The 23,876-nt window shown below is 46.6% G+C and overlaps 77 non-coding genes across 77 annotated transcripts; 25 read left to right on the top strand and 52 right to left on the bottom strand.

The window, feature by feature from the left end:
- Positions 1–123: 123 nt before the first annotated feature.
- Positions 124–195, bottom strand: Trnac-gca. Its single transcript has one exon. It is a non-coding gene; the product is annotated as a tRNA-Cys (tRNA).
- Positions 196–513: 318 nt separating this feature from the next.
- On the bottom strand, positions 514–585 carry Trnaw-cca. Its single transcript has one exon. It is a non-coding gene; the product is annotated as a tRNA-Trp (tRNA).
- Positions 586–703: 118 nt separating this feature from the next.
- Trnaa-cgc lies at positions 704–775 on the top strand. The gene has a single exon. It is a non-coding gene; the product is annotated as a tRNA-Ala (tRNA).
- A 275-nt stretch (positions 776–1,050) lies between these two features.
- Trnac-gca lies at positions 1,051–1,122 on the bottom strand. Its single transcript has one exon. It is a non-coding gene; the product is annotated as a tRNA-Cys (tRNA).
- A 318-nt stretch (positions 1,123–1,440) lies between these two features.
- Positions 1,441–1,512, bottom strand: Trnaw-cca. The gene has a single exon. It is a non-coding gene; the product is annotated as a tRNA-Trp (tRNA).
- Positions 1,513–1,630: 118 nt separating this feature from the next.
- Trnaa-cgc lies at positions 1,631–1,702 on the top strand. Its single transcript has one exon. It is a non-coding gene; the product is annotated as a tRNA-Ala (tRNA).
- A 275-nt stretch (positions 1,703–1,977) lies between these two features.
- On the bottom strand, positions 1,978–2,049 carry Trnac-gca. The gene has a single exon. It is a non-coding gene; the product is annotated as a tRNA-Cys (tRNA).
- A 318-nt stretch (positions 2,050–2,367) lies between these two features.
- Trnaw-cca lies at positions 2,368–2,439 on the bottom strand. The gene has a single exon. It is a non-coding gene; the product is annotated as a tRNA-Trp (tRNA).
- A 118-nt stretch (positions 2,440–2,557) lies between these two features.
- Trnaa-cgc lies at positions 2,558–2,629 on the top strand. Its single transcript has one exon. It is a non-coding gene; the product is annotated as a tRNA-Ala (tRNA).
- Positions 2,630–2,904: 275 nt separating this feature from the next.
- On the bottom strand, positions 2,905–2,976 carry Trnac-gca. The gene has a single exon. It is a non-coding gene; the product is annotated as a tRNA-Cys (tRNA).
- A 318-nt stretch (positions 2,977–3,294) lies between these two features.
- On the bottom strand, positions 3,295–3,366 carry Trnaw-cca. The gene has a single exon. It is a non-coding gene; the product is annotated as a tRNA-Trp (tRNA).
- A 118-nt stretch (positions 3,367–3,484) lies between these two features.
- Trnaa-cgc lies at positions 3,485–3,556 on the top strand. The gene has a single exon. It is a non-coding gene; the product is annotated as a tRNA-Ala (tRNA).
- A 275-nt stretch (positions 3,557–3,831) lies between these two features.
- On the bottom strand, positions 3,832–3,903 carry Trnac-gca. Its single transcript has one exon. It is a non-coding gene; the product is annotated as a tRNA-Cys (tRNA).
- A 318-nt stretch (positions 3,904–4,221) lies between these two features.
- Trnaw-cca lies at positions 4,222–4,293 on the bottom strand. Its single transcript has one exon. It is a non-coding gene; the product is annotated as a tRNA-Trp (tRNA).
- Positions 4,294–4,411: 118 nt separating this feature from the next.
- On the top strand, positions 4,412–4,483 carry Trnaa-cgc. The gene has a single exon. It is a non-coding gene; the product is annotated as a tRNA-Ala (tRNA).
- Positions 4,484–4,758: 275 nt separating this feature from the next.
- Positions 4,759–4,830, bottom strand: Trnac-gca. The gene has a single exon. It is a non-coding gene; the product is annotated as a tRNA-Cys (tRNA).
- A 318-nt stretch (positions 4,831–5,148) lies between these two features.
- On the bottom strand, positions 5,149–5,220 carry Trnaw-cca. The gene has a single exon. It is a non-coding gene; the product is annotated as a tRNA-Trp (tRNA).
- Positions 5,221–5,338: 118 nt separating this feature from the next.
- On the top strand, positions 5,339–5,410 carry Trnaa-cgc. Its single transcript has one exon. It is a non-coding gene; the product is annotated as a tRNA-Ala (tRNA).
- Positions 5,411–5,685: 275 nt separating this feature from the next.
- On the bottom strand, positions 5,686–5,757 carry Trnac-gca. The gene has a single exon. It is a non-coding gene; the product is annotated as a tRNA-Cys (tRNA).
- Positions 5,758–6,075: 318 nt separating this feature from the next.
- Trnaw-cca lies at positions 6,076–6,147 on the bottom strand. Its single transcript has one exon. It is a non-coding gene; the product is annotated as a tRNA-Trp (tRNA).
- Positions 6,148–6,265: 118 nt separating this feature from the next.
- On the top strand, positions 6,266–6,337 carry Trnaa-cgc. Its single transcript has one exon. It is a non-coding gene; the product is annotated as a tRNA-Ala (tRNA).
- A 275-nt stretch (positions 6,338–6,612) lies between these two features.
- On the bottom strand, positions 6,613–6,684 carry Trnac-gca. The gene has a single exon. It is a non-coding gene; the product is annotated as a tRNA-Cys (tRNA).
- Positions 6,685–7,002: 318 nt separating this feature from the next.
- Positions 7,003–7,074, bottom strand: Trnaw-cca. The gene has a single exon. It is a non-coding gene; the product is annotated as a tRNA-Trp (tRNA).
- A 118-nt stretch (positions 7,075–7,192) lies between these two features.
- On the top strand, positions 7,193–7,264 carry Trnaa-cgc. Its single transcript has one exon. It is a non-coding gene; the product is annotated as a tRNA-Ala (tRNA).
- Positions 7,265–7,539: 275 nt separating this feature from the next.
- Positions 7,540–7,611, bottom strand: Trnac-gca. The gene has a single exon. It is a non-coding gene; the product is annotated as a tRNA-Cys (tRNA).
- A 318-nt stretch (positions 7,612–7,929) lies between these two features.
- On the bottom strand, positions 7,930–8,001 carry Trnaw-cca. The gene has a single exon. It is a non-coding gene; the product is annotated as a tRNA-Trp (tRNA).
- A 118-nt stretch (positions 8,002–8,119) lies between these two features.
- Positions 8,120–8,191, top strand: Trnaa-cgc. The gene has a single exon. It is a non-coding gene; the product is annotated as a tRNA-Ala (tRNA).
- Positions 8,192–8,466: 275 nt separating this feature from the next.
- On the bottom strand, positions 8,467–8,538 carry Trnac-gca. Its single transcript has one exon. It is a non-coding gene; the product is annotated as a tRNA-Cys (tRNA).
- Positions 8,539–8,856: 318 nt separating this feature from the next.
- Trnaw-cca lies at positions 8,857–8,928 on the bottom strand. Its single transcript has one exon. It is a non-coding gene; the product is annotated as a tRNA-Trp (tRNA).
- A 118-nt stretch (positions 8,929–9,046) lies between these two features.
- Positions 9,047–9,118, top strand: Trnaa-cgc. The gene has a single exon. It is a non-coding gene; the product is annotated as a tRNA-Ala (tRNA).
- Positions 9,119–9,393: 275 nt separating this feature from the next.
- On the bottom strand, positions 9,394–9,465 carry Trnac-gca. The gene has a single exon. It is a non-coding gene; the product is annotated as a tRNA-Cys (tRNA).
- A 318-nt stretch (positions 9,466–9,783) lies between these two features.
- Positions 9,784–9,855, bottom strand: Trnaw-cca. Its single transcript has one exon. It is a non-coding gene; the product is annotated as a tRNA-Trp (tRNA).
- A 118-nt stretch (positions 9,856–9,973) lies between these two features.
- On the top strand, positions 9,974–10,045 carry Trnaa-cgc. Its single transcript has one exon. It is a non-coding gene; the product is annotated as a tRNA-Ala (tRNA).
- Positions 10,046–10,320: 275 nt separating this feature from the next.
- Trnac-gca lies at positions 10,321–10,392 on the bottom strand. Its single transcript has one exon. It is a non-coding gene; the product is annotated as a tRNA-Cys (tRNA).
- Positions 10,393–10,710: 318 nt separating this feature from the next.
- On the bottom strand, positions 10,711–10,782 carry Trnaw-cca. The gene has a single exon. It is a non-coding gene; the product is annotated as a tRNA-Trp (tRNA).
- Positions 10,783–10,900: 118 nt separating this feature from the next.
- Positions 10,901–10,972, top strand: Trnaa-cgc. Its single transcript has one exon. It is a non-coding gene; the product is annotated as a tRNA-Ala (tRNA).
- Positions 10,973–11,247: 275 nt separating this feature from the next.
- Positions 11,248–11,319, bottom strand: Trnac-gca. Its single transcript has one exon. It is a non-coding gene; the product is annotated as a tRNA-Cys (tRNA).
- Positions 11,320–11,637: 318 nt separating this feature from the next.
- Trnaw-cca lies at positions 11,638–11,709 on the bottom strand. The gene has a single exon. It is a non-coding gene; the product is annotated as a tRNA-Trp (tRNA).
- A 118-nt stretch (positions 11,710–11,827) lies between these two features.
- Positions 11,828–11,899, top strand: Trnaa-cgc. Its single transcript has one exon. It is a non-coding gene; the product is annotated as a tRNA-Ala (tRNA).
- A 275-nt stretch (positions 11,900–12,174) lies between these two features.
- Positions 12,175–12,246, bottom strand: Trnac-gca. The gene has a single exon. It is a non-coding gene; the product is annotated as a tRNA-Cys (tRNA).
- A 318-nt stretch (positions 12,247–12,564) lies between these two features.
- On the bottom strand, positions 12,565–12,636 carry Trnaw-cca. Its single transcript has one exon. It is a non-coding gene; the product is annotated as a tRNA-Trp (tRNA).
- Positions 12,637–12,754: 118 nt separating this feature from the next.
- Trnaa-cgc lies at positions 12,755–12,826 on the top strand. Its single transcript has one exon. It is a non-coding gene; the product is annotated as a tRNA-Ala (tRNA).
- A 275-nt stretch (positions 12,827–13,101) lies between these two features.
- Trnac-gca lies at positions 13,102–13,173 on the bottom strand. Its single transcript has one exon. It is a non-coding gene; the product is annotated as a tRNA-Cys (tRNA).
- A 318-nt stretch (positions 13,174–13,491) lies between these two features.
- On the bottom strand, positions 13,492–13,563 carry Trnaw-cca. The gene has a single exon. It is a non-coding gene; the product is annotated as a tRNA-Trp (tRNA).
- Positions 13,564–13,681: 118 nt separating this feature from the next.
- Trnaa-cgc lies at positions 13,682–13,753 on the top strand. Its single transcript has one exon. It is a non-coding gene; the product is annotated as a tRNA-Ala (tRNA).
- Positions 13,754–14,028: 275 nt separating this feature from the next.
- Trnac-gca lies at positions 14,029–14,100 on the bottom strand. Its single transcript has one exon. It is a non-coding gene; the product is annotated as a tRNA-Cys (tRNA).
- Positions 14,101–14,418: 318 nt separating this feature from the next.
- On the bottom strand, positions 14,419–14,490 carry Trnaw-cca. Its single transcript has one exon. It is a non-coding gene; the product is annotated as a tRNA-Trp (tRNA).
- A 118-nt stretch (positions 14,491–14,608) lies between these two features.
- On the top strand, positions 14,609–14,680 carry Trnaa-cgc. Its single transcript has one exon. It is a non-coding gene; the product is annotated as a tRNA-Ala (tRNA).
- Positions 14,681–14,955: 275 nt separating this feature from the next.
- Trnac-gca lies at positions 14,956–15,027 on the bottom strand. The gene has a single exon. It is a non-coding gene; the product is annotated as a tRNA-Cys (tRNA).
- A 318-nt stretch (positions 15,028–15,345) lies between these two features.
- Trnaw-cca lies at positions 15,346–15,417 on the bottom strand. Its single transcript has one exon. It is a non-coding gene; the product is annotated as a tRNA-Trp (tRNA).
- Positions 15,418–15,535: 118 nt separating this feature from the next.
- Trnaa-cgc lies at positions 15,536–15,607 on the top strand. Its single transcript has one exon. It is a non-coding gene; the product is annotated as a tRNA-Ala (tRNA).
- A 275-nt stretch (positions 15,608–15,882) lies between these two features.
- Trnac-gca lies at positions 15,883–15,954 on the bottom strand. The gene has a single exon. It is a non-coding gene; the product is annotated as a tRNA-Cys (tRNA).
- Positions 15,955–16,272: 318 nt separating this feature from the next.
- On the bottom strand, positions 16,273–16,344 carry Trnaw-cca. Its single transcript has one exon. It is a non-coding gene; the product is annotated as a tRNA-Trp (tRNA).
- Positions 16,345–16,462: 118 nt separating this feature from the next.
- Trnaa-cgc lies at positions 16,463–16,534 on the top strand. Its single transcript has one exon. It is a non-coding gene; the product is annotated as a tRNA-Ala (tRNA).
- A 275-nt stretch (positions 16,535–16,809) lies between these two features.
- Positions 16,810–16,881, bottom strand: Trnac-gca. Its single transcript has one exon. It is a non-coding gene; the product is annotated as a tRNA-Cys (tRNA).
- A 318-nt stretch (positions 16,882–17,199) lies between these two features.
- Positions 17,200–17,271, bottom strand: Trnaw-cca. The gene has a single exon. It is a non-coding gene; the product is annotated as a tRNA-Trp (tRNA).
- Positions 17,272–17,389: 118 nt separating this feature from the next.
- On the top strand, positions 17,390–17,461 carry Trnaa-cgc. Its single transcript has one exon. It is a non-coding gene; the product is annotated as a tRNA-Ala (tRNA).
- Positions 17,462–17,736: 275 nt separating this feature from the next.
- On the bottom strand, positions 17,737–17,808 carry Trnac-gca. Its single transcript has one exon. It is a non-coding gene; the product is annotated as a tRNA-Cys (tRNA).
- Positions 17,809–18,126: 318 nt separating this feature from the next.
- Trnaw-cca lies at positions 18,127–18,198 on the bottom strand. The gene has a single exon. It is a non-coding gene; the product is annotated as a tRNA-Trp (tRNA).
- A 118-nt stretch (positions 18,199–18,316) lies between these two features.
- Trnaa-cgc lies at positions 18,317–18,388 on the top strand. Its single transcript has one exon. It is a non-coding gene; the product is annotated as a tRNA-Ala (tRNA).
- A 275-nt stretch (positions 18,389–18,663) lies between these two features.
- Positions 18,664–18,735, bottom strand: Trnac-gca. The gene has a single exon. It is a non-coding gene; the product is annotated as a tRNA-Cys (tRNA).
- Positions 18,736–19,053: 318 nt separating this feature from the next.
- On the bottom strand, positions 19,054–19,125 carry Trnaw-cca. Its single transcript has one exon. It is a non-coding gene; the product is annotated as a tRNA-Trp (tRNA).
- A 118-nt stretch (positions 19,126–19,243) lies between these two features.
- Positions 19,244–19,315, top strand: Trnaa-cgc. Its single transcript has one exon. It is a non-coding gene; the product is annotated as a tRNA-Ala (tRNA).
- Positions 19,316–19,590: 275 nt separating this feature from the next.
- Positions 19,591–19,662, bottom strand: Trnac-gca. The gene has a single exon. It is a non-coding gene; the product is annotated as a tRNA-Cys (tRNA).
- A 318-nt stretch (positions 19,663–19,980) lies between these two features.
- On the bottom strand, positions 19,981–20,052 carry Trnaw-cca. The gene has a single exon. It is a non-coding gene; the product is annotated as a tRNA-Trp (tRNA).
- A 118-nt stretch (positions 20,053–20,170) lies between these two features.
- On the top strand, positions 20,171–20,242 carry Trnaa-cgc. Its single transcript has one exon. It is a non-coding gene; the product is annotated as a tRNA-Ala (tRNA).
- A 275-nt stretch (positions 20,243–20,517) lies between these two features.
- Trnac-gca lies at positions 20,518–20,589 on the bottom strand. Its single transcript has one exon. It is a non-coding gene; the product is annotated as a tRNA-Cys (tRNA).
- A 318-nt stretch (positions 20,590–20,907) lies between these two features.
- On the bottom strand, positions 20,908–20,979 carry Trnaw-cca. Its single transcript has one exon. It is a non-coding gene; the product is annotated as a tRNA-Trp (tRNA).
- Positions 20,980–21,097: 118 nt separating this feature from the next.
- Trnaa-cgc lies at positions 21,098–21,169 on the top strand. The gene has a single exon. It is a non-coding gene; the product is annotated as a tRNA-Ala (tRNA).
- A 275-nt stretch (positions 21,170–21,444) lies between these two features.
- Trnac-gca lies at positions 21,445–21,516 on the bottom strand. Its single transcript has one exon. It is a non-coding gene; the product is annotated as a tRNA-Cys (tRNA).
- A 318-nt stretch (positions 21,517–21,834) lies between these two features.
- On the bottom strand, positions 21,835–21,906 carry Trnaw-cca. Its single transcript has one exon. It is a non-coding gene; the product is annotated as a tRNA-Trp (tRNA).
- A 118-nt stretch (positions 21,907–22,024) lies between these two features.
- Positions 22,025–22,096, top strand: Trnaa-cgc. Its single transcript has one exon. It is a non-coding gene; the product is annotated as a tRNA-Ala (tRNA).
- A 275-nt stretch (positions 22,097–22,371) lies between these two features.
- Positions 22,372–22,443, bottom strand: Trnac-gca. The gene has a single exon. It is a non-coding gene; the product is annotated as a tRNA-Cys (tRNA).
- A 318-nt stretch (positions 22,444–22,761) lies between these two features.
- On the bottom strand, positions 22,762–22,833 carry Trnaw-cca. Its single transcript has one exon. It is a non-coding gene; the product is annotated as a tRNA-Trp (tRNA).
- A 118-nt stretch (positions 22,834–22,951) lies between these two features.
- On the top strand, positions 22,952–23,023 carry Trnaa-cgc. Its single transcript has one exon. It is a non-coding gene; the product is annotated as a tRNA-Ala (tRNA).
- Positions 23,024–23,298: 275 nt separating this feature from the next.
- Trnac-gca lies at positions 23,299–23,370 on the bottom strand. Its single transcript has one exon. It is a non-coding gene; the product is annotated as a tRNA-Cys (tRNA).
- Positions 23,371–23,688: 318 nt separating this feature from the next.
- Trnaw-cca lies at positions 23,689–23,760 on the bottom strand. The gene has a single exon. It is a non-coding gene; the product is annotated as a tRNA-Trp (tRNA).
- Between the last annotated feature and the right edge of the window lie 116 nt (positions 23,761–23,876).

Raw genomic sequence — 23,876 nt, 5'->3', positions numbered from 1 at the left:
CGATCCCCCCCATTGAAATGTTGCTCCAAAGCCTTCGGTATGGCGTGCAGGGTGCATCTCAAACATGCATTTGCAACTCACCGCGACAATCGTCATTTGTTTTTTCGAGATACTGAAAAATGAAGGGGGCACCCGGGATTGAACCGGGGACCTCTCGATCTGCAGTCGAATGCTCTACGACTGAGCTATACCCCCTTTCACGATCTTTCTGTTCCCATAACTTAAGGAAAAGTATTATACTCTGCCTGGCTAAAGACGTCTAATCGAGCAAAATATTGCGTAATCATTATCTCTCAGTTATATATTAGCGTTAAACGATATAAATATCAAAAATACTAGACACTTCGCGCCTGGAGAACGTGCGAGTCGGCGCCTTCACCTTAATGTCAGAACGCGAAAATTGCACTAGTAGCTTTTTTCAAGCAAGTTCTGTTCGTCCGTTCTCCGTAATCGTTTGGTATCTGATTAAACTGACATACTCGCCTATGGCTTCCGTAAACGAAAATTTTATTGTGACCCCGACGTGATTTGAACACGCAACCTTCTGATCTGGAGTCAGACGCGCTACCGTTGCGCCACGGAGTCGACGCTGCTTAGGTCTTGTCATGAATAGGTTCCTCCAACACTTACTGTACCGTTCAAACCTAAGAAATAATGACAGTAGGATCCACGAGGCACTCGTCCCAGATGTACTTGCTCTGGCGGGGGTGTAACTCAGTGGTAGAGTGTCTGCTTCGCATGCAGAAAGTCCTGGGTTCAAATCACAGCTCCTCCAATTTTTGTTTCTCCGTGCAGCGGTACAAGAAAACTTTTGCCTATCACCATATTCTACAAAATTCAGTGTACAAGATTCTTCCGCCAAGCAAGTGGATTTCGTACAGTTCGACCTCATGGCGGGAGGACGATGACCTGCAAGACTCTGGGCTGCGATCCCCCCCATTGAAATGTTGCTCCAAAGCCTTCGGTATGGCGTGCAGGGTGCATCTCAAACATGCATTTGCAACTCACCGCGACAATCGTCATTTGTTTTTTCGAGATACTGAAAAATGAAGGGGGCACCCGGGATTGAACCGGGGACCTCTCGATCTGCAGTCGAATGCTCTACGACTGAGCTATACCCCCTTTCACGATCTTTCTGTTCCCATAACTTAAGGAAAAGTATTATACTCTGCCTGGCTAAAGACGTCTAATCGAGCAAAATATTGCGTAATCATTATCTCTCAGTTATATATTAGCGTTAAACGATATAAATATCAAAAATACTAGACACTTCGCGCCTGGAGAACGTGCGAGTCGGCGCCTTCACCTTAATGTCAGAACGCGAAAATTGCACTAGTAGCTTTTTTCAAGCAAGTTCTGTTCGTCCGTTCTCCGTAATCGTTTGGTATCTGACTAAACTGACATACTCGCCTATGGCTTCCGTAAACGAAAATTTCATTGTGACCCCGACGTGATTTGAACACGCAACCTTCTGATCTGGAGTCAGACGCGCTACCGTTGCGCCACGGAGTCGACGCTGCTTAGGTCTTGTCATGAATAGGTTCCTCCAACACTTACTGTACCGTTCAAACCTAAGAAATAATGACAGTAGGATCCACGAGGCACTCGTCCCAGATGTACTTGCTCTGGCGGGGGTGTAACTCAGTGGTAGAGTGTCTGCTTCGCATGCAGAAAGTCCTGGGTTCAAATCCCAGCTCCTCCAATTTTTGTTTCTCCGTGCAGCGGTACAAGAAAACTTTTGCCTATCACCATATTCTACAAAATTCAGTGTACAAGATTCTTCCGCCAAGCAAGTGGATTTCGTACAGTTCGACCTCATGGCGGGAGGACGATGACCTGCAAGACTCTGGGCTGCGATCCCCCCCATTGAAATGTTGCTCCAAAGCCTTCGGTATGGCGTGCAGGGTGCATCTCAAACATGCATTTGCAACTCACCGCGACAATCGTCATTTGTTTTTTCGAGATACTGAAAAATGAAGGGGGCACCCGGGATTGAACCGGAGACCTCTCGATCTGCAGTCGAATGCTCTACGACTGAGCTATACCCCCTTTCACGATCTTTCTGTTCCCATAACTTAAGGAAAAGTATTATACTCTGCCTGGCTAAAGACGTCTAATCGAGCAAAATATTGCGTAATCATTATCTCTCAGTTATATATTAGCGTTAAACGATATAAATATCAAAAATACTAGACACTTCGCGCCTGGAGAACGTGCGAGTCGGCGCCTTCACCTTAATGTCAGAACGCGAAAATTGCACTAGTAGCTTTTTTCAAGCAAGTTCTGTTCGTCCGTTCTCCGTAATCGTTTGGTATCTGATTAAACTGACATACTCGCCTATGGCTTCCGTAAACGAAAATTTCATTGTGACCCCGACGTGATTTGAACACGCAACCTTCTGATCTGGAGTCAGACGCGCTACCGTTGCGCCACGGAGTCGACGCTGCTTAGGTCTTGTCATGAATAGGTTCCTCCAACACTTACTGTACCGTTCAAACCTAAGAAATAATGACAGTAGGATCCACGAGGCACTCGTCCCAGATGTACTTGCTCTGGCGGGGGTGTAACTCAGTGGTAGAGTGTCTGCTTCGCATGCAGAAAGTCCTGGGTTCAAATCCCAGCTCCTCCAATTTTTGTTTCTCCGTGCAGCGGTACAAGAAAACTTTTGCCTATCACCATATTCTACAAAATTCAGTGTACAAGATTCTTCCGCCAAGCAAGTGGATTTCGTACAGTTCGACCTCATGGCGGGAGGACGATGACCTGCAAGACTCTGGGCTGCGATCCCCCCCATTGAAATGTTGCTCCAAAGCCTTCGGTATGGCGTGCAGGGTGCGTCTCAAACATGCATTTGCAACTCACCGCGACAATCGTCATTTGTTTTTTCGAGATACTGAAAAATGAAGGGGGCACCCGGGATTGAACCGGGGACCTCTCGATCTGCAGTCGAATGCTCTACGACTGAGCTATACCCCCTTTCACGATCTTTCTGTTCCCATAACTTAAGGAAAAGTATTATACTCTGCCTGGCTAAAGACGTCTAATCGAGCAAAATATTGCGTAATCATTATCTCTCAGTTATATATTAGCGTTAAACGATATAAATATCAAAAATACTAGACACTTCGCGCCTGGAGAACGTGCGAGTCGGCGCCTTCACCTTAATGTCAGAACGCGAAAATTGCACTAGTAGCTTTTTTCAAGCAAGTTCTGTTCGTCCGTTCTCCGTAATCGTTTGGTATCTGATTAAACTGACATACTCGCCTATGGCTTCCGTAAACGAAAATTTCATTGTGACCCCGACGTGATTTGAACACGCAACCTTCTGATCTGGAGTCAGACGCGCTACCGTTGCGCCACGGAGTCGACGCTGCTTAGGTCTTGTCATGAATAGGTTCCTCCAACACTTACTGTACCGTTCAAACCTAAGAAATAATGACAGTAGGATCCACGAGGCACTCGTCCCAGATGTACTTGCTCTGGCGGGGGTGTAACTCAGTGGTAGAGTGTCTGCTTCGCATGCAGAAAGTTCTGGGTTCAAATCCCAGCTCCTCCAATTTTTGTTTCTCCGTGCAGCGGTACAAGAAAACTTTTGCCTATCACCATATTCTACAAAATTCAGTGTACAAGATTCTTCCGCCAAGCAAGTGGATTTCGTACAGTTCGACCTCATGGCGGGAGGACGATGACCTGCAAGACTCTGGGCTGCGATCCCCCCCATTGAAATGTTGCTCCAAAGCCTTCGGTATGGCGTGCAGGGTGCATCTCAAACATGCATTTGCAACTCACCGCGACAATCGTCATTTGTTTTTTCGAGATACTGAAAAATGAAGGGGGCACCCGGGATTGAACCGGGGACCTCTCGATCTGCAGTCGAATGCTCTACGACTGAGCTATACCCCCTTTCACGATCTTTCTGTTCCCATAACTTAAGGAAAAGTATTATACTCTGCCTGGCTAAAGACGTCTAATCGAGCAAAATATTGCGTAATCATTATCTCTCAGTTATATATTAGCGTTAAACGATATAAATATCAAAAATACTAGACACTTCGCGCCTGGAGAACGTGCGAGTCGGCGCCTTCACCTTAATGTCAGAACGCGAAAATTGCACTAGTAGCTTTTTTCAAGCAAGTTCTGTTCGTCCGTTCTCCGTAATCGTTTGGTATCTGATTAAACTGACATACTCGCCTATGGCTTCCGTAAACGAAAATTTCATTGTGACCCCGACGTGATTTGAACACGCAACCTTCTGATCTGGAGTCAGACGCGCTACCGTTGCGCCACGGAGTCGACGCTGCTTAGGTCTTGTCATGAATAGGTTCCTCCAACACTTACTGTACCGTTCAAACCTAAGAAATAATGACAGTAGGATCCACGAGGCACTCGTCCCAGATGTACTTGCTCTGGCGGGGGTGTAACTCAGTGGTAGAGTGTCTGCTTCGCATGCAGAAAGTCCTGGGTTCAAATCCCAGCTCCTCCAATTTTTGTTTCTCCGTGCAGCGGTACAAGAAAACTTTTGCCTATCACCATATTCTACAAAATTCAGTGTACAAGATTCTTCCGCCAAGCAAGTGGATTTCGTACAGTTCGACCTCATGGCGGGAGGACGATGACCTGCAAGACTCTGGGCTGCGATCCCCCCCATTGAAATGTTGCTCCAAAGCCTTCGGTATGGCGTGCAGGGTGCATCTCAAACATGCATTTGCAACTCACCGCGACAATCGTCATTTGTTTTTTCGAGATACTGAAAAATGAAGGGGGCACCCGGGATTGAACCGGGGACCTCTCGATCTGCAGTCGAATGCTCTACGACTGAGCTATACCCCCTTTCACGATCTTTCTGTTCCCATAACTTAAGGAAAAGTATTATACTCTGCCTGGCTAAAGACGTCTAATCGAGCAAAATATTGCGTAATCATTATCTCTCAGTTATATATTAGCGTTAAACGATATAAATATCAAAAATACTAGACACTTCGCGCCTGGAGAACGTGCGAGTCGGCGCCTTCACCTTAATGTCAGAACGCGAAAATTGCACTAGTAGCTTTTTTCAAGCAAGTTCTGTTCGTCCGTTCTCCGTAATCGTTTGGTATCTGATTAAACTGACATACTCGCCTATGGCTTCCGTAAACGAAAATTTCATTGTGACCCCGACGTGATTTGAACACGCAACCTTCTGATCTGGAGTCAGACGCGCTACCGTTGCGCCACGGAGTCGACGCTGCTTAGGTCTTGTCATGAATAGGTTCCTCCAACACTTACTGTACCGTTCAAACCTAAGAAATAATGACAGTAGGATCCACGAGGCACTCGTCCCAGATGTACTTGCTCTGGCGGGGGTGTAACTCAGTGGTAGAGTGTCTGCTTCGCATGCAGAAAGTCCTGGGTTCAAATCCCAGCTCCTCCAATTTTTGTTTCTCCGTGCAGCGGTACAAGAAAACTTTTGCCTATCACCATATTCTACAAAATTCAGTGTACAAGATTCTTCCGCCAAGCAAGTGGATTTCGTACAGTTCGACCTCATGGCGGGAGGACGATGACCTGCAAGACTCTGGGCTGCGATCCCCCCCATTGAAATGTTGCTCCAAAGCCTTCGGTATGGCGTGCAGGGTGCATCTCAAACATGCATTTGCAACTCACCGCGACAATCGTCATTTGTTTTTTCGAGATACTGAAAAATGAAGGGGGCACCCGGGATTGAACCGGGGACCTCTCGATCTGCAGTCGAATGCTCTACGACTGAGCTATACCCCCTTTCACGATCTTTCTGTTCCCATAACTTAAGGAAAAGTATTATACTCTGCCTGGCTAAAGACGTCTAATCGAGCAAAATATTGCGTAATCATTATCTCTCAGTTATATATTAGCGTTAAACGATATAAATATCAAAAATACTAGACACTTCGCGCCTGGAGAACGTGCGAGTCGGCGCCTTCACCTTAATGTCAGAACGCGAAAATTGCACTAGTAGCTTTTTTCAAGCAAGTTCTGTTCGTCCGTTCTCCGTAATCGTTTGGTATCTGATTAAACTGACATACTCGCCTATGGCTTCCGTAAACGAAAATTTCATTGTGACCCCGACGTGATTTGAACACGCAACCTTCTGATCTGGAGTCAGACGCGCTACCGTTGCGCCACGGAGTCGACGCTGCTTAGGTCTTGTCATGAATAGGTTCCTCCAACACTTACTGTACCGTTCAAACCTAAGAAATAATGACAGTAGGATCCACGAGGCACTCGTCCCAGATGTACTTGCTCTGGCGGGGGTGTAACTCAGTGGTAGAGTGTCTGCTTCGCATGCAGAAAGTCCTGGGTTCAAATCCCAGCTCCTCCAATTTTTGTTTCTCCGTGCAGCGGTACAAGAAAACTTTTGCCTATCACCATATTCTACAAAATTCAGTGTACAAGATTCTTCCGCCAAGCAAGTGGATTTCGTACAGTTCGACCTCATGGCGGGAGGACGATGACCTGCAAGACTCTGGGCTGCGATCCCCCCCATTGAAATGTTGCTCCAAAGCCTTCGGTATGGCGTGCAGGGTGCATCTCAAACATGCATTTGCAACTCACCGCGACAATCGTCATTTGTTTTTTCGAGATACTGAAAAATGAAGGGGGCACCCGGGATTGAACCGGGGACCTCTCGATCTGCAGTCGAATGCTCTACGACTGAGCTATACCCCCTTTCACGATCTTTCTGTTCCCATAACTTAAGGAAAAGTATTATACTCTGCCTGGCTAAAGACGTCTAATCGAGCAAAATATTGCGTAATCATTATCTCTCAGTTATATATTAGCGTTAAACGATATAAATATCAAAAATACTAGACACTTCGCGCCTGGAGAACGTGCGAGTCGGCGCCTTCACCTTAATGTCAGAACGCGAAAATTGCACTAGTAGCTTTTTTCAAGCAAGTTCTGTTCGTCCGTTCTCCGTAATCGTTTGGTATCTGATTAAACTGACATACTCGCCTATGGCTTCCGTAAACGAAAATTTCATTGTGACCCCGACGTGATTTGAACACGCAACCTTCTGATCTGGAGTCAGACGCGCTACCGTTGCGCCACGGAGTCGACGCTGCTTAGGTCTTGTCATGAATAGGTTCCTCCAACACTTACTGTACCGTTCAAACCTAAGAAATAATGACAGTAGGATCCACGAGGCACTCGTCCCAGATGTACTTGCTCTGGCGGGGGTGTAACTCAGTGGTAGAGTGTCTGCTTCGCATGCAGAAAGTCCTGGGTTCAAATCCCAGCTCCTCCAATTTTTGTTTCTCCGTGCAGCGGTACAAGAAAACTTTTGCCTATCACCATATTCTACAAAATTCAGTGTACAAGATTCTTCCGCCAAGCAAGTGGATTTCGTACAGTTCGACCTCATGGCGGGAGGACGATGACCTGCAAGACTCTGGGCTGCGATCCCCCCCATTGAAATGTTGCTCCAAAGCCTTCGGTATGGCGTGCAGGGTGCATCTCAAACATGCATTTGCAACTCACCGCGACAATCGTCATTTGTTTTTTCGAGATACTGAAAAATGAAGGGGGCACCCGGGATTGAACCGGGGACCTCTCGATCTGCAGTCGAATGCTCTACGACTGAGCTATACCCCCTTTCACGATCTTTCTGTTCCCATAACTTAAGGAAAAGTACTATACTCTGCCTGGCTAAAGACGTCTAATCGAGCAAAATATTGCGTAATCATTATCTCTCAGTTATATATTAGCGTTAAACGATATAAATATCAAAAATACTAGACACTTCGCGCCTGGAGAACGTGCGAGTCGGCGCCTTCACCTTAATGTCAGAACGCGAAAATTGCACTAGTAGCTTTTTTCAAGCAAGTTCTGTTCGTCCGTTCTCCGTAATCGTTTGGTATCTGATTAAACTGACATACTCGCCTATGGCTTCCGTAAACGAAAATTTCATTGTGACCCCGACGTGATTTGAACACGCAACCTTCTGATCTGGAGTCAGACGCGCTACCGTTGCGCCACGGAGTCGACGCTGCTTAGGTCTTGTCATGAATAGGTTCCTCCAACACTTACTGTACCGTTCAAACCTAAGAAATAATGACAGTAGGATCCACGAGGCACTCGTCCCAGATGTACTTGCTCTGGCGGGGGTGTAACTCAGTGGTAGAGTGTCTGCTTCGCATGCAGAAAGTCCTGGGTTCAAATCCCAGCTCCTCCAATTTTTGTTTCTCCGTGCAGCGGTACAAGAAAACTTTTGCCTATCACCATATTCTACAAAATTCAGTGTACAAGATTCTTCCGCCAAGCAAGTGGATTTCGTACAGTTCGACCTCATGGCGGGAGGACGATGACCTGCAAGACTCTGGGCTGCGATCCCCCCCATTGAAATGTTGCTCCAAAGCCTTCGGTATGGCGTGCAGGGTGCATCTCAAACATGCATTTGCAACTCACCGCGACAATCGTCATTTGTTTTTTCGAGATACTGAAAAATGAAGGGGGCACCCGGGATTGAACCGGGGACCTCTCGATCTGCAGTCGAATGCTCTACGACTGAGCTATACCCCCTTTCACGATCTTTCTGTTCCCATAACTTAAGGAAAAGTATTATACTCTGCCTGGCTAAAGACGTCTAATCGAGCAAAATATTGCGTAATCATTATCTCTCAGTTATATATTAGCGTTAAACGATATAAATATCAAAAATACTAGACACTTCGCGCCTGGAGAACGTGCGAGTCGGCGCCTTCACCTTAATGTCAGAACGCGAAAATTGCACTAGTAGCTTTTTTCAAGCAAGTTCTGTTCGTCCGTTCTCCGTAATCGTTTGGTATCTGATTAAACTGACATACTCGCCTATGGCTTCCGTAAACGAAAATTTCATTGTGACCCCGACGTGATTTGAACACGCAACCTTCTGATCTGGAGTCAGACGCGCTACCGTTGCGCCACGGAGTCGACGCTGCTTAGGTCTTGTCATGAATAGGTTCCTCCAACACTTACTGTACCGTTCAAACCTAAGAAATAATGACAGTAGGATCCACGAGGCACTCGTCCCAGATGTACTTGCTCTGGCGGGGGTGTAACTCAGTGGTAGAGTGTCTGCTTCGCATGCAGAAAGTCCTGGGTTCAAATCCCAGCTCCTCCAATTTTTGTTTCTCCGTGCAGCGGTACAAGAAAACTTTTGCCTATCACCATATTCTACAAAATTCAGTGTACAAGATTCTTCCGCCAAGCAAGTGGATTTCGTACAGTTCGACCTCATGGCGGGAGGACGATGACCTGCAAGACTCTGGGCTGCGATCCCCCCCATTGAAATGTTGCTCCAAAGCCTTCGGTATGGCGTGCAGGGTGCATCTCAAACATGCATTTGCAACTCACCGCGACAATCGTCATTTGTTTTTTCGAGATACTGAAAAATGAAGGGGGCACCCGGGATTGAACCGGGGACCTCTCGATCTGCAGTCGAATGCTCTACGACTGAGCTATACCCCCTTTCACGATCTTTCTGTTCCCATAACTTAAGGAAAAGTATTATACTCTGCCTGGCTAAAGACGTCTAATCGAGCAAAATATTGCGTAATCATTATCTCTCAGTTATATATTAGCGTTAAACGATATAAATATCAAAAATACTAGACACTTCGCGCCTGGAGAACGTGCGAGTCGGCGCCTTCACCTTAATGTCAGAACGCGAAAATTGCACTAGTAGCTTTTTTCAAGCAAGTTCTGTTCGTCCGTTCTCCGTAATCGTTTGGTATCTGATTAAACTGACATACTCGCCTATGGCTTCCGTAAACGAAAATTTCATTGTGACCCCGACGTGATTTGAACACGCAACCTTCTGATCTGGAGTCAGACGCGCTACCGTTGCGCCACGGAGTCGACGCTGCTTAGGTCTTGTCATGAATAGGTTCCTCCAACACTTACTGTACCGTTCAAACCTAAGAAATAATGACAGTAGGATCCACGAGGCACTCGTCCCAGATGTACTTGCTCTGGCGGGGGTGTAACTCAGTGGTAGAGTGTCTGCTTCGCATGCAGAAAGTCCTGGGTTCAAATCCCAGCTCCTCCAATTTTTGTTTCTCCGTGCAGCGGTACAAGAAAACTTTTGCCTATCACCATATTCTACAAAATTCAGTGTACAAGATTCTTCCGCCAAGCAAGTGGATTTCGTACAGTTCGACCTCATGGCGGGAGGACGATGACCTGCAAGACTCTGGGCTGCGATCCCCCCCATTGAAATGTTGCTCCAAAGCCTTCGGTATGGCGTGCAGGGTGCATCTCAAACATGCATTTGCAACTCACCGCGACAATCGTCATTTGTTTTTTCGAGATACTGAAAAATGAAGGGGGCACCCGGGATTGAACCGGGGACCTCTCGATCTGCAGTCGAATGCTCTACGACTGAGCTATACCCCCTTTCACGATCTTTCTGTTCCCATAACTTAAGGAAAAGTATTATACTCTGCCTGGCTAAAGACGTCTAATCGAGCAAAATATTGCGTAATCATTATCTCTCAGTTATATATTAGCGTTAAACGATATAAATATCAAAAATACTAGACACTTCGCGCCTGGAGAACGTGCGAGTCGGCGCCTTCACCTTAATGTCAGAACGCGAAAATTGCACTAGTAGCTTTTTTCAAGCAAGTTCTGTTCGTCCGTTCTCCGTAATCGTTTGGTATCTGATTAAACTGACATACTCGCCTATGGCTTCCGTAAACGAAAATTTCATTGTGACCCCGACGTGATTTGAACACGCAACCTTCTGATCTGGAGTCAGACGCGCTACCGGTGCGCCACGGAGTCGACGCTGCTTAGGTCTTGTCATGAATAGGTTCCTCCAACACTTACTGTACCGTTCAAACCTAAGAAATAATGACAGTAGGATCCACGAGGCACTCGTCCCAGATGTACTTGCTCTGGCGGGGGTGTAACTCAGTGGTAGAGTGTCTGCTTCGCATGCAGAAAGTCCTGGGTTCAAATCCCAGCTCCTCCAATTTTTGTTTCTCCGTGCAGCGGTACAAGAAAACTTTTGCCTATCACCATATTCTACAAAATTCAGTGTACAAGATTCTTCCGCCAAGCAAGTGGATTTCGTACAGTTCGACCTCATGGCGGGAGGACGATGACCTGCAAGACTCTGGGCTGCGATCCCCCCCATTGAAATGTTGCTCCAAAGCCTTCGGTATGGCGTGCAGGGTGCATCTCAAACATGCATTTGCAACTCACCGCGACAATCGTCATTTGTTTTTTCGAGATACTGAAAAATGAAGGGGGCACCCGGGATTGAACCGGGGACCTCTCGATCTGCAGTCGAATGCTCTACGACTGAGCTATACCCCCTTTCACGATCTTTCTGTTCCCATAACTTAAGGAAAAGTATTATACTCTGCCTGGCTAAAGACGTCTAATCGAGCAAAATATTGCGTAATCATTATCTCTCAGTTATATATTAGCGTTAAACGATATAAATATCAAAAATACTAGACACTTCGCGCCTGGAGAACGTGCGAGTCGGCGCCTTCACCTTAATGTCAGAACGCGAAAATTGCACTAGTAGCTTTTTTCAAGCAAGTTCTGTTCGTCCGTTCTCCGTAATCGTTTGGTATCTGATTAAACTGACATACTCGCCTATGGCTTCCGTAAACGAAAATTTCATTGTGACCCCGACGTGATTTGAACACGCAACCTTCTGATCTGGAGTCAGACGCGCTACCGTTGCGCCACGGAGTCGACGCTGCTTAGGTCTTGTCATGAATAGGTTCCTCCAACACTTACTGTACCGTTCAAACCTAAGAAATAATGACAGTAGGATCCACGAGGCACTCGTCCCAGATGTACTTGCTCTGGCGGGGGTGTAACTCAGTGGTAGAGTGTCTGCTTCGCATGCAGAAAGTCCTGGGTTCAAATCCCAGCTCCTCCAATTTTTGTTTCTCCGTGCAGCGGTACAAGAAAACTTTTGCCTATCACCATATTCTACAAAATTCAGTGTACAAGATTCTTCCGCCAAGCAAGTGGATTTCGTACAGTTCGACCTCATGGCGGGAGGACGATGACCTGCAAGACTCTGGGCTGCGATCCCCCCCATTGAAATGTTGCTCCAAAGCCTTCGGTATGGCGTGCAGGGTGCATCTCAAACATGCATTTGCAACTCACCGCGACAATCGTCATTTGTTTTTTCGAGATACTGAAAAATGAAGGGGGCACCCGGGATTGAACCGGGGACCTCTCGATCTGCAGTCGAATGCTCTACGACTGAGCTATACCCCCTTTCACGATCTTTCTGTTCCCATAACTTAAGGAAAAGTATTATACTCTGCCTGGCTAAAGACGTCTAATCGAGCAAAATATTGCGTAATCATTATCTCTCAGTTATATATTAGCGTTAAACGATATAAATATCAAAAATACTAGACACTTCGCGCCTGGAGAACGTGCGAGTCGGCGCCTTCACCTTAATGTCAGAACGCGAAAATTGCACTAGTAGCTTTTTTCAAGCAAGTTCTGTTCGTCCGTTCTCCGTAATCGTTTGGTATCTGATTAAACTGACATACTCGCCTATGGCTTCCGTAAACGAAAATTTCATTGTGACCCCGACGTGATTTGAACACGCAACCTTCTGATCTGGAGTCAGACGCGCTACCGTTGCGCCACGGAGTCGACGCTGCTTAGGTCTTGTCATGAATAGGTTCCTCCAACACTTACTGTACCGTTCAAACCTAAGAAATAATGACAGTAGGATCCACGAGGCACTCGTCCCAGATGAACTTGCTCTGGCGGGGGTGTAACTCAGTGGTAGAGTGTCTACTTCGCATGCAGAAAGTCCTGGGTTCAAATCCCAGCTCCTCCAATTTTTGTTTCTCCGTGCAGCGGTACAAGAAAACTTTTGCCTATCACCATATTCTACAAAATTCAGTGTACAAGATTCTTCCGCCAAGCAAGTGGATTTCGTACAGTTCGACCTCATGGCGGGAGGACGATGACCTGCAAGACTCTGGGCTGCGATCCCCCCCATTGAAATGTTGCTCCAAAGCCTTCGGTATGGCGTGCAGGGTGCATCTCAAACATGCATTTGCAACTCACCGCGACAATCGTCATTTGTTTTTTCGAGATACTGAAAAATGAAGGGGGCACCCGGGATTGAACCGGGGACCTCTCGATCTGCAGTCGAATGCTCTACGACTGAGCTATACCCCCTTTCACGATCTTTCTGTTCCCATAACTTAAGGAAAAGTATTATACTCTGCCTGGCTAAAGACGTCTAATCGAGCAAAATATTGCGTAATCATTATCTCTCAGTTATATATTAGCGTTAAACGATATAAATATCAAAAATACTAGACACTTCGCGCCTGGAGAACGTGCGAGTCGGCGCCTTCACCTTAATGTCAGAACGCGAAAATTGCACTAGTAGCTTTTTTCAAGCAAGTTCTGTTCGTCCGTTCTCCGTAATCGTTTGGTATCTGATTAAACTGACATACTCGCCTATGGCTTCCGTAAACGAAAATTTCATTGTGACCCCGACGTGATTTGAACACGCAACCTTCTGATCTGGAGTCAGACGCGCTACCGTTGCGCCACGGAGTCGACGCTGCTTAGGTCTTGTCATGAATAGGTTCCTCCAACACTTACTGTACCGTTCAAACCTAAGAAATAATGACAGTAGGATCCACGAGGCACTCGTCCCAGATGTACTTGCTCTGGCGGGGGTGTAACTCAGTGGTAGAGTGTCTGCTTCGCATGCAGAAAGTCCTGGGTTCAAATCCCAGCTCCTCCAATTTTTGTTTCTCCGTGCAGCGGTACAAGAAAACTTTTGCCTATCACCATATTCTACAAAATTCAGTGTACAAGATTCTTCCGCCAAGCAAGTGGATTTCGTACAGTTCGACCTCATGGCGGGAGGACGATGACCTGCAAGACTCTGGGCTGCGATCCCCCCCATTGAAATGTTGCTCCAAAGCCTTCGGTATGGCGTGCAGGGTGCATCTCAAACATGCATTTGCAACTCACCGCGACAATCGTCATTTGTTTTTTCGAGATACTGAAAAATGAAGGGGGCACCCGGGATTGAACCGGGGACCTCTCGATCTGCAGTCGAATGCTCTACGACTGAGCTATACCCCCTTTCACGATCTTTCTGTTCCCATAACTTAAGGAAAAGTATTATACTCTGCCTGGCTAAAGACGTCTAATCGAGCGAAATATTGCGTAATCATTATCTCTCAGTTATATATTAGCGTTAAACGATATAAATATCAAAAATACTAGACACTTCGCGCCTGGAGAACGTGCGAGTCGGCGCCTTCACCTTAATGTCAGAACGCGAAAATTGCACTAGTAGCTTTTTTCAAGCAAGTTCTGTTCGTCCGTTCTCCGTAATCGTTTGGTATCTGATTAAACTGACATACTCGCCTATGGCTTCCGTAAACGAAAATTTCATTGTGACCCCGACGTGATTTGAACACGCAACCTTCTGATCTGGAGTCAGACGCGCTACCGTTGCGCCACGGAGTCGACGCTGCTTAGGTCTTGTCATGAATAGGTTCCTCCAACACTTACTGTACCGTTCAAACCTAAGAAATAATGACAGTAGGATCCACGAGGCACTCGTCCCAGATGTACTTGCTCTGGCGGGGGTGTAACTCAGTGGTAGAGTGTCTACTTCGCATGCAGAAAGTCCTGGGTTCAAATCCCAGCTCCTCCAATTTTTGTTTCTCCGTGCAGCGGTACAAGAAAACTTTTGCCTATCACCATATTCTACAAAATTCAGTGTACAAGATTCTTCCGCCAAGCAAGTGGATTTCGTACAGTTCGACCTCATGGCGGGAGGACGATGACCTGCAAGACTCTGGGCTGCGATCCCCCCCATTGAAATGTTGCTCCAAAGCCTTCGGTATGGCGTGCAGGGTGCATCTCAAACATGCATTTGCAACTCACCGCGACAATCGTCATTTGTTTTTTCGAGATACTGAAAAATGAAGGGGGCACCCGGGATTGAACCGGGGACCTCTCGATCTGCAGTCGAATGCTCTACGACTGAGCTATACCCCCTTTCACGATCTTTCTGTTCCCATAACTTAAGGAAAAGTATTATACTCTGCCTGGCTAAAGACGTCTAATCGAGCAAAATATTGCGTAATCATTATCTCTCAGTTATATATTAGCGTTAAACGATATAAATATCAAAAATACTAGACACTTCGCGCCTGGAGAACGTGCGAGTCGGCGCCTTCACCTTAATGTCAGAACGCGAAAATTGCACTAGTAGCTTTTTTCAAGCAAGTTCTGTTCGTCCGTTCTCCGTAATCGTTTGGTATCTGATTAAACTGACATACTCGCCTATGGCTTCCGTAAACGAAAATTTCATTGTGACCCCGACGTGATTTGAACACGCAACCTTCTGATCTGGAGTCAGACGCGCTACCGTTGCGCCACGGAGTCGACGCTGCTTAGGTCTTGTCATGAATAGGTTCCTCCAACACTTACTGTACCGTTCAAACCTAAGAAATAATGACAGTAGGATCCACGAGGCACTCGTCCCAGATGTACTTGCTCTGGCGGGGGTGTAACTCAGTGGTAGAGTGTCTGCTTCGCATGCAGAAAGTCCTGGGTTCAAATCCCAGCTCCTCCAATTTTTGTTTCTCCGTGCAGCGGTACAAGAAAACTTTTGCCTATCACCATATTCTACAAAATTCAGTGTACAAGATTCTTCCGCCAAGCAAGTGGATTTCGTACAGTTCGACCTCATGGCGGGAGGACGATGACCTGCAAGACTCTGGGCTGCGATCCCCCCCATTGAAATGTTGCTCCAAAGCCTTCGGTATGGCGTGCAGGGTGCATCTCAAACATGCATTTGCAACTCACCGCGACAATCGTCATTTGTTTTTTCGAGATACTGAAAAATGAAGGGGGCACCCGGGATTGAACCGGGGACCTCTCGATCTGCAGTCGAATGCTCTACGACTGAGCTATACCCCCTTTCACGATCTTTCTGTTCCCATAACTTAAGGAAAAGTATTATACTCTGCCTGGCTAAAGACGACTAATCGAGCAAAATATTGCGTAATCATTATCTCTCAGTTATATATTAGCGTTAAACGATATAAATATCAAAAATACTAGACACTTCGCGCCTGGAGAACGTGCGAGTCGGCGCCTTCACCTTAATGTCAGAACGCGAAAATTGCACTAGTAGCTTTTTTCAAGCAAGTTCTGTTCGTCCGTTCTCCGTAATCGTTTGGTATCTGATTAAACTGACATACTCGCCTATGGCTTCCGTAAACGAAAATTTCATTGTGACCCCGACGTGATTTGAACACGCAACCTTCTGATCTGGAGTCAGACGCGCTACCGTTGCGCCACGGAGTGGACGCTGCTTAGGTCTTGTCATGAATAGGTTCCTCCAACACTTACTGTACCGTTCAAACCTAAGAAATAATGACAGTAGGATCCACGAGGCACTCGTCCCAGATGTACTTGCTCTGGCGGGGGTGTAACTCAGTGGTAGAGTGTCTACTTCGCATGCAGAAAGTCGTGGGTTCAAATCCCAGCTCCTCCAATTTTTGTTTCTCCGTGCAGCGGTACAAGAAAACTTTTGCCTATCACCATATTCTACAAAATTCAGTGTACAAGATTCTTCCGCCAAGCAAGTGGATTTCGTACAGTTCGACCTCATGGCGGGAGGACGATGACCTGCAAGACTCTGGGCTGCGATCCCCCCCATTGAAATGTTGCTCCAAAGCCTTCGGTATGGCGTGCAGGGTGCATCTCAAACATGCATTTGCAACTCACCGCGACAATCGTCATTTGTTTTTTCGAGATACTGAAAAATGAAGGGGGCACCCGGGATTGAACCGGGGACCTCTCGATCTGCAGTCGAATGCTCTACGACTGAGCTATACCCCCTTTCACGATCTTTCTGTTCCCATAACTTAAGGAAAAGTATTATACTCTGCCTGGCTAAAGACGTCTAATCGAGCAAAATATTGCGTAATCATTATCTCTCAGTTATATATTAGCGTTAAACGATATAAATATCAAAAATACTAGACACTTCGCGCCTGGAGAACGTGCGAGTCGGCGCCTTCACCTTAATGTCAGAACGCGAAAATTGCACTAGTAGCTTTTTTCAAGCAAGTTCTGTTCGTCCGTTCTCCGTAATCGTTTGGTATCTGATTAAACTGGCATACTCGCCTATGGCTTCCGTAAACGAAAATTTCATTGTGACCCCGACGTGATTTGAACACGCAACCTCCTGATCTGGAGTCAGACGCGCTACCGTTGCGCCACGGAGTCGACGCTGCTTAGGTCTTGTCATGAATAGGTTCCTCCAACACTTACTGTACCGTTCAAACCTAAGAAATAATGACAGTAGGATCCACGAGGCACTCGTCCCAGATGTACTTGCTCTGGCGGGGGTGTAACTCAGTGGTAGAGTGTCTGCTTCGCATGCAGAAAGTCCTGGGTTCAAATCCCAGCTCCTCCAATTTTTGTTTCTCCGTGCAGCGGTACAAGAAAACTTTTGCCTATCACCATATTCTACAAAATTCAGTGTACAAGATTCTTCCGCCAAGCAAGTGGATTTCGTACAGTTCGACCTCATGGCGGGAGGACGATGACCTGCAAGACTCTGGGCTGCGATCCCCCCCATTGAAATGTTGCTCCAAAGCCTTCGGTATGGCGTGCAGGGTGCATCTCAAACATGCATTTGCAACTCACCGCGACAATCGTCATTTGTTTTTTCGAGATACTGAAAAATGAAGGGGGCACCCGGGATTGAACCGGGGACCTCTCGATCTGCAGTCGAATGCTCTACGACTGAGCTATACCCCCTTTCACGATCTTTCTGTTCCCATAACTTAAGGAAAAGTATTATACTCTGCCTGGCTAAAGACGTCTAATCGAGCAAAATATTGCGTAATCATTATCTCTCAGTTATATATTAGCGTTAAACGATATAAATATCAAAAATACTAGACACTTCGCGCCTGGAGAACGTGCGAGTCGGCGCCTTCACCTTAATGTCAGAACGCGAAAATTGCACTAGTAGCTTTTTTCAAGCAAGTTCTGTTCGTCCGTTCTCCGTAATCGTTTGGTATCTGATTAAACTGACGTACTCGCCTATGGCTTCCGTAAACGAAAATTTCACTGTGACCCCGACGTGATTTGAACACGCAACCTTCTGATCTGGAGTCAGACGCGCTACCGTTGCGCCACGGAGTCGACGCTGCTTAGGTCTTGTCATGAATAGGTTCCTCCAACACTTACTGTACCGTTCAAACCTAAGAAATAATGACAGTAGGATCCACGAGGCACTCGTCCCAGATGTACTTGCTCTGGCGGGGGTGTAACTCAGTGGTAGAGTGTCTACTTCGCATGCAGAAAGTCCTGGGTTCAAATCCCAGCTCCTCCAATTTTTGTTTCTCCGTGCAGCGGTACAAGAAAACTTTTGCCTATCACCATATTCTACAAAATTCAGTGTACAAGATTCTTCCGCCAAGCAAGTGGATTTCGTACAGTTCGACCTCATGGCGGGAGGACGATGACCTGCAAGACTCTGGGCTGCGATCCCCCCCATTGAAATGTTGCTCCAAAGCCTTCGGTATGGCGTGCAGGGTGCATCTCAAACATGCATTTGCAACTCACCGCGACAATCGTCATTTGTTTTTTCGAGATACTGAAAAATGAAGGGGGCACCCGGGATTGAACCGGGGACCTCTCGATCTGCAGTCGAATGCTCTACGACTGAGCTATACCCCCTTTCACGATCTTTCTTTTCCCATAACTTAAGGAAAAGTATTATACTCTGCCTGGCTAAAGACGTCTAATCGAGCAAAATATTGCGTAATCATTATCTCTCAGTTATATATTAGCGTTAAACGATATAAATATCAAAAATACTAGACACTTCGCGCCTGGAGAACGTGCGAGTCGGCGCCTTCACCTTAATGTCAGAACGCGAAAATTGCACTAGTAGCTTTTTTCAAGCAAGTTCTGTTCGTCCGTTCTCCGTAATCGTTTGGTATCTGATTAAACTGACATACTCGCCTATGGCTTCCGTAAACGAAAATTTCATTGTGACCCCGACGTGATTTGAACACGCAACCTTCTGATCTGGAGTCAGACGCGCTACCGTTGCGCCACGGAGTCGACGCTGCTTAGGTCTTGTCATGAATAGGTTCCTCCAACACTTACTGTACCGTTCAAACCCAAGAAATAATGACAGTAGGATCCACGAGGCACTCGTCCCAGATGTACTTGCTCTGGCGGGGGTGTAACTCAGTGGTAGAGTGTCTACTTCGCATGCAGAAAGTCCTGGGTTCAAATCCCAGCTCCTCCAATTTTTGTTTCTCCGTGCAGCGGTACAAGAAAACTTTTGCCTATCACCATATTCTACAAAATTCAGTGTACAAGATTCTTCCGCCAAGCAAGTGGATTTCGTACAGTTCGACCTCATGGCGGGAGGACGATGACCTGCAAGACTCTGGGCTGCGATCCCCCCCATTGAAATGTTGCTCCAAAGCCTTCGGTATGGCGTGCAGGGTGCATCTCAAACATGCATTTGCAACTCACCGCGACAATCGTCATTTGTTTTTTCGAGATACTGAAAAATGAAGGGGGCACCCGGGATTGAACCGGGGACCTCTCGATCTGCAGTCGAATGCTCTACGACTGAGCTATACCCCCTTTCACGATCTTTCTGTTCCCATAACTTAAGGAAAAGTATTATACTCTGCCTGGCTAAAGACGTCTAATCGAGCAAAATATTGCGTAATCATTATCTCTCAGTTATATATTAGCGTTAAACGATATAAATATCAAAAATACTAGACACTTCGCGCCTGGAGAACGTGCGAGTCGGCGCCTTCACCTTAATGTCAGAACGCGAAAATTGCACTAGTAGCTTTTTTCAAGCAAGTTCTGTTCGTCCGTTCTCCGTAATCGTTTGGTATCTGATTAAACTGACATACTCGCCTATGGCTTCCGTAAACGAAAATTTCATTGTGACCCCGACGTGATTTGAACACGCAACCTTCTGATCTGGAGTCAGACGCGCTACCGTTGCGCCACGGAGTCGACGCTGCTTAGGTCTTGTCATGAATAGGTTCCTCCAACACTTACTGTACCGTTCAAACCTAAGAAATAATGACAGTAGGATCCACGAGGCACTCGTCCCAGATGTACTTGCTCTGGCGGGGGTGTAACTCAGTGGTAGAGTGTCTACTTCGCATGCAGAAAGTCCTGGGTTCAAATCCCAGCTCCTCCAATTTTTGTTTCTCCGTGCAGCGGTACAAGAAAACTTTTGCCTATCACCATATTCTACAAAATTCAGTGTACAAGATTCTTCCGCCAAGCAAGTGGATTTCGTACAGTTCGACCTCATGGCGGGAGGACGATGACCTGCAAGACTCTGGGCTGCGATCCCCCCCATTGAAATGTTGCTCCAAAGCCTTCGGTATGGCGTGCAGGGTGCATCTCAAACATGCATTTGCAACTCACCGCGACAATCGTCATTTGTTTTTTCGAGATACTGAAAAATGAAGGGGGCACCCGGGATTGAACCGGGGACCTCTCGATCTGCAGTCGAATGCTCTACGACTGAGCTATACCCCCTTTCACGATCTTTCTGTTCCCATAACTTAAGGAAAAGTATTATACTCTGCCTGGCTAAAGACGTCTAATCGAGCAAAATATTGCGTAATCATTATCTCTCAGTTATATATTAGCGTTAAACGATATAAATATCAAAAATACTAGACACTTCGCGCCTGGAGAACGTGCGAGTCGGCGCCTTCACCTTAATGTCAGAACGCGAAAATTGCACTAGTAGCTTTTTTCAAGCAAGTTCTGTTCGTCCGTTCTCCGTAATCGTTTGGTATCTGATTAAACTGACATACTCGCCTATGGCTTCCGTAAACGAAAATTTCATTGTGACCCCGACGTGATTTGAACACGCAACCTTCTGATCTGGAGTCAGACGCGCTACCGTTGCGCCACGGAGTCGACGCTGCTTAGGTCTTGTCATGAATAGGTTCCTCCAACACTTACTGTACCGTTCAAACCTAAGAAATAATGACAGTAGGATCCACGAGGCACTCGTCCCAGATGTACTTGCTCTGGCGGGGGTGTAACTCAGTGGTAGAGTGTCTGCTTCGCATGCAGAAAGTCCTGGGTTCAAATCCCAGCTCCTCCAATTTTTGTTTCTCCGTGCAGCGGTACAAGAAAACTTTTGCCTATCACCATATTCTACAAAATTCAGTGTACAAGATTCTTCCGCCAAGCAAGTGGATTTCGTACAGTTCGACCTCATGGCGGGAGGACGATGACCTGCAAGACTCTGGGCTGCGATCCCCCCCATTGAAATGTTGCTCCAAAGCCTTCGGTATGGCGTGCAGGGTGCATCTCAAACATGCATTTGCAACTCACCGCGACAATCGTCATTTGTTTTTTCGAGATACTGAAAAATGAAGGGGGCACCCGGGATTGAACCGGGGACCTCTCGATCTGCAGTCGAATGCTCTACGACTGAGCTATACCCCCTTTCACGATCTTTCTGTTCCCATAACTTAAGGAAAAGTATTATACTCTGCCTGGCTAAAGACGTCTAATCGAGCAAAATATTGCGTAATCATTATCTCTCAGTTATATATTAGCGTTAAACGATATAAATATCAAAAATACTAGACACTTCGCGCCTGGAGAACGTGCGAGTCGGCGCCTTCACCTTAATGTCAGAACGCGAAAATTGCACTAGTAGCTTTTTTCAAGCAAGTTCTGTTCGTCCGTTCTCCGTAATCGTTTGGTATCTGATTAAACTGACATACTCGCCTATGGCTTCCGTAAACGAAAATTTCATTGTGACCCCGACGTGATTTGAACACGCAACCTTCTGATCTGGAGTCAGACGCGCTACCGTTGCGCCACGGAGTCGACGCTGCTTAGGTCTTGTCATGAATAGGTTCCTCCAACACTTACTGTACCGTTCAAACCTAAGAAATAATGACAGTAGGATCCACGAGGCACTCGTCCCAGATGTACTTGCTCTGGCGGGGGTGTAACTCAGTGGTAGAGTGTCTGCTTCGCATGCAGAAAGTCCTGGGTTCAAATCCCAGCTCCTCCAATTTTTGTTTCTCCGTGCAGCGGTACAAGAAAACTTTTGCCTATCACCATATTCTACAAAATTCAGTGTACAAGATTCTTCCGCCAAGCAAGTGGATTTCGTACAGTTCGACCTCATGGCGGGAGGACGATGACCTGCAAGACTCTGGGCTGCGATCCCCCCCATTGAAATGTTGCTCCAAAGCCTTCGGTATGGCGTGCAGGGTGCATCTCAAACATGCATTTGCAACTCACCGCGACAATCGTCATTTGTTTTTTCGAGATACTGAAAAATGAAGGGGGCACCCGGGATTGAACCGGGGACCTCTCGATCTGCAGTCGAATGCTCTACGACTGAGCTATACCCCCTTTCACGATCTTTCTGTTCCCATAACTTAAGGAAAAGTATTATACTCTGCCTGGCTAAAGACGTCTAATCGAGCAAAATATTGCGTAATCATTATCTCTCAGTTATATATTAGCGTTAAACGATATAAATATCAAAAATACTAGACACTTCGCGCCTGGAGAACGTGCGAGTCGGCGCCTTCACCTTAATGTCAGAACGCGAAAATTGCACTAGTAGCTTTTTTCAAGCAAGTTCTGTTCGTCCGTTCTCCGTAATCGTTTGGTATCTGATTAAACTGACATACTCGCCTATGGCTTCCGTAAACGAAAATTTCAATGTGACCCCGACGTGATTTGAACACGCAACCTTCTGATCTGGAGTCAGACGCGCTACCGTTGCGCCACGGAGTCGACGCTGCTTAGGTCTTGTCATGAATAGGTTCCTCCAACACTTACTGTACCGTTCAAACCTAAGAAATAATGACAGTAGGATCCACGAGGCACTCGTCCCAGATGTACTTGCTCTGGCGGGGGTGTAACTCAGTGGTAGAGTGTCTACTTCGCATGCAGAAAGTCCTGGGTTCAAATCCCAGCTCCTCCAATTTTTGTTTCTCCGTGCAGCGGTACAAGAAAACTTTTGCCTATCACCATATTCTACAAAATTCAGTGTACAAGATTCTTCCGCCAAGCAAGTGGATTTCGTACAGTTCGACCTCATGGCGGGAGGACGATGACCTGCAAGACTCTGGGCTGCGATCCCCCCCATTGAAATGTTGCTCCAAAGCCTTCGGTATGGCGTGCAGGGTGCATCTCAAACATGCATTTGCAACTCACCGCGACAATCGTCATTTGTTTTTTCGAGATACTGAAAAATGAAGGGGGCACCCGGGATTGAACCGGGGACCTCTCGATCTGCAGTCGAATGCTCTACGACTGAGCTATACCCCCTTTCACGATCTTTCTGTTCCCATAACTTAAGGAAAAGTATTATACTCTGCCTGGCTAAAGACGTCTAATCGAGCAAAATATTGCGTAATCATTATCTCTCAGTTATATATTAGCGTTAAACGATATAAATATCAAAAATACTAGACACTTCGCGCCTGGAGAACGTGCGAGTCGGCGCCTTCACCTTAATGTCAGAACGCGAAAATTGCACTAGTAGCTTTTTTCAAGCAAGTTCTGTTCGTCCGTTCTCCGTAATCGTTTGGTATCTGATTAAACTGACATACTCGCCTATGGCTTCCGTAAACGAAAATTTCATTGTGACCCCGACGTGATTTGAACACGCAACCTTCTGATCTGGAGTCAGACGCGCTACCGTTGCGCCACGGAGTCGACGCTGCTTAGGTCTTGTCATGAATAGGTTCCTCCAACACTTACTGTACCGTTCAAACCTAAGAAATAATGACAGTAGGATCCACGAGGCACTCGTCCCAGATGTACTTGCTCTG

Source organism: Schistocerca americana, chromosome 3 (assembly GCF_021461395.2).
Source record: "Schistocerca americana isolate TAMUIC-IGC-003095 chromosome 3, iqSchAmer2.1, whole genome shotgun sequence".
NCBI classification, from domain to species: domain Eukaryota; kingdom Metazoa; phylum Arthropoda; class Insecta; order Orthoptera; family Acrididae; genus Schistocerca; species Schistocerca americana.
The sequence above is the reverse complement of the archived record's forward strand: the minus strand, read 5'-3'. Positions and strand labels throughout refer to the sequence as shown.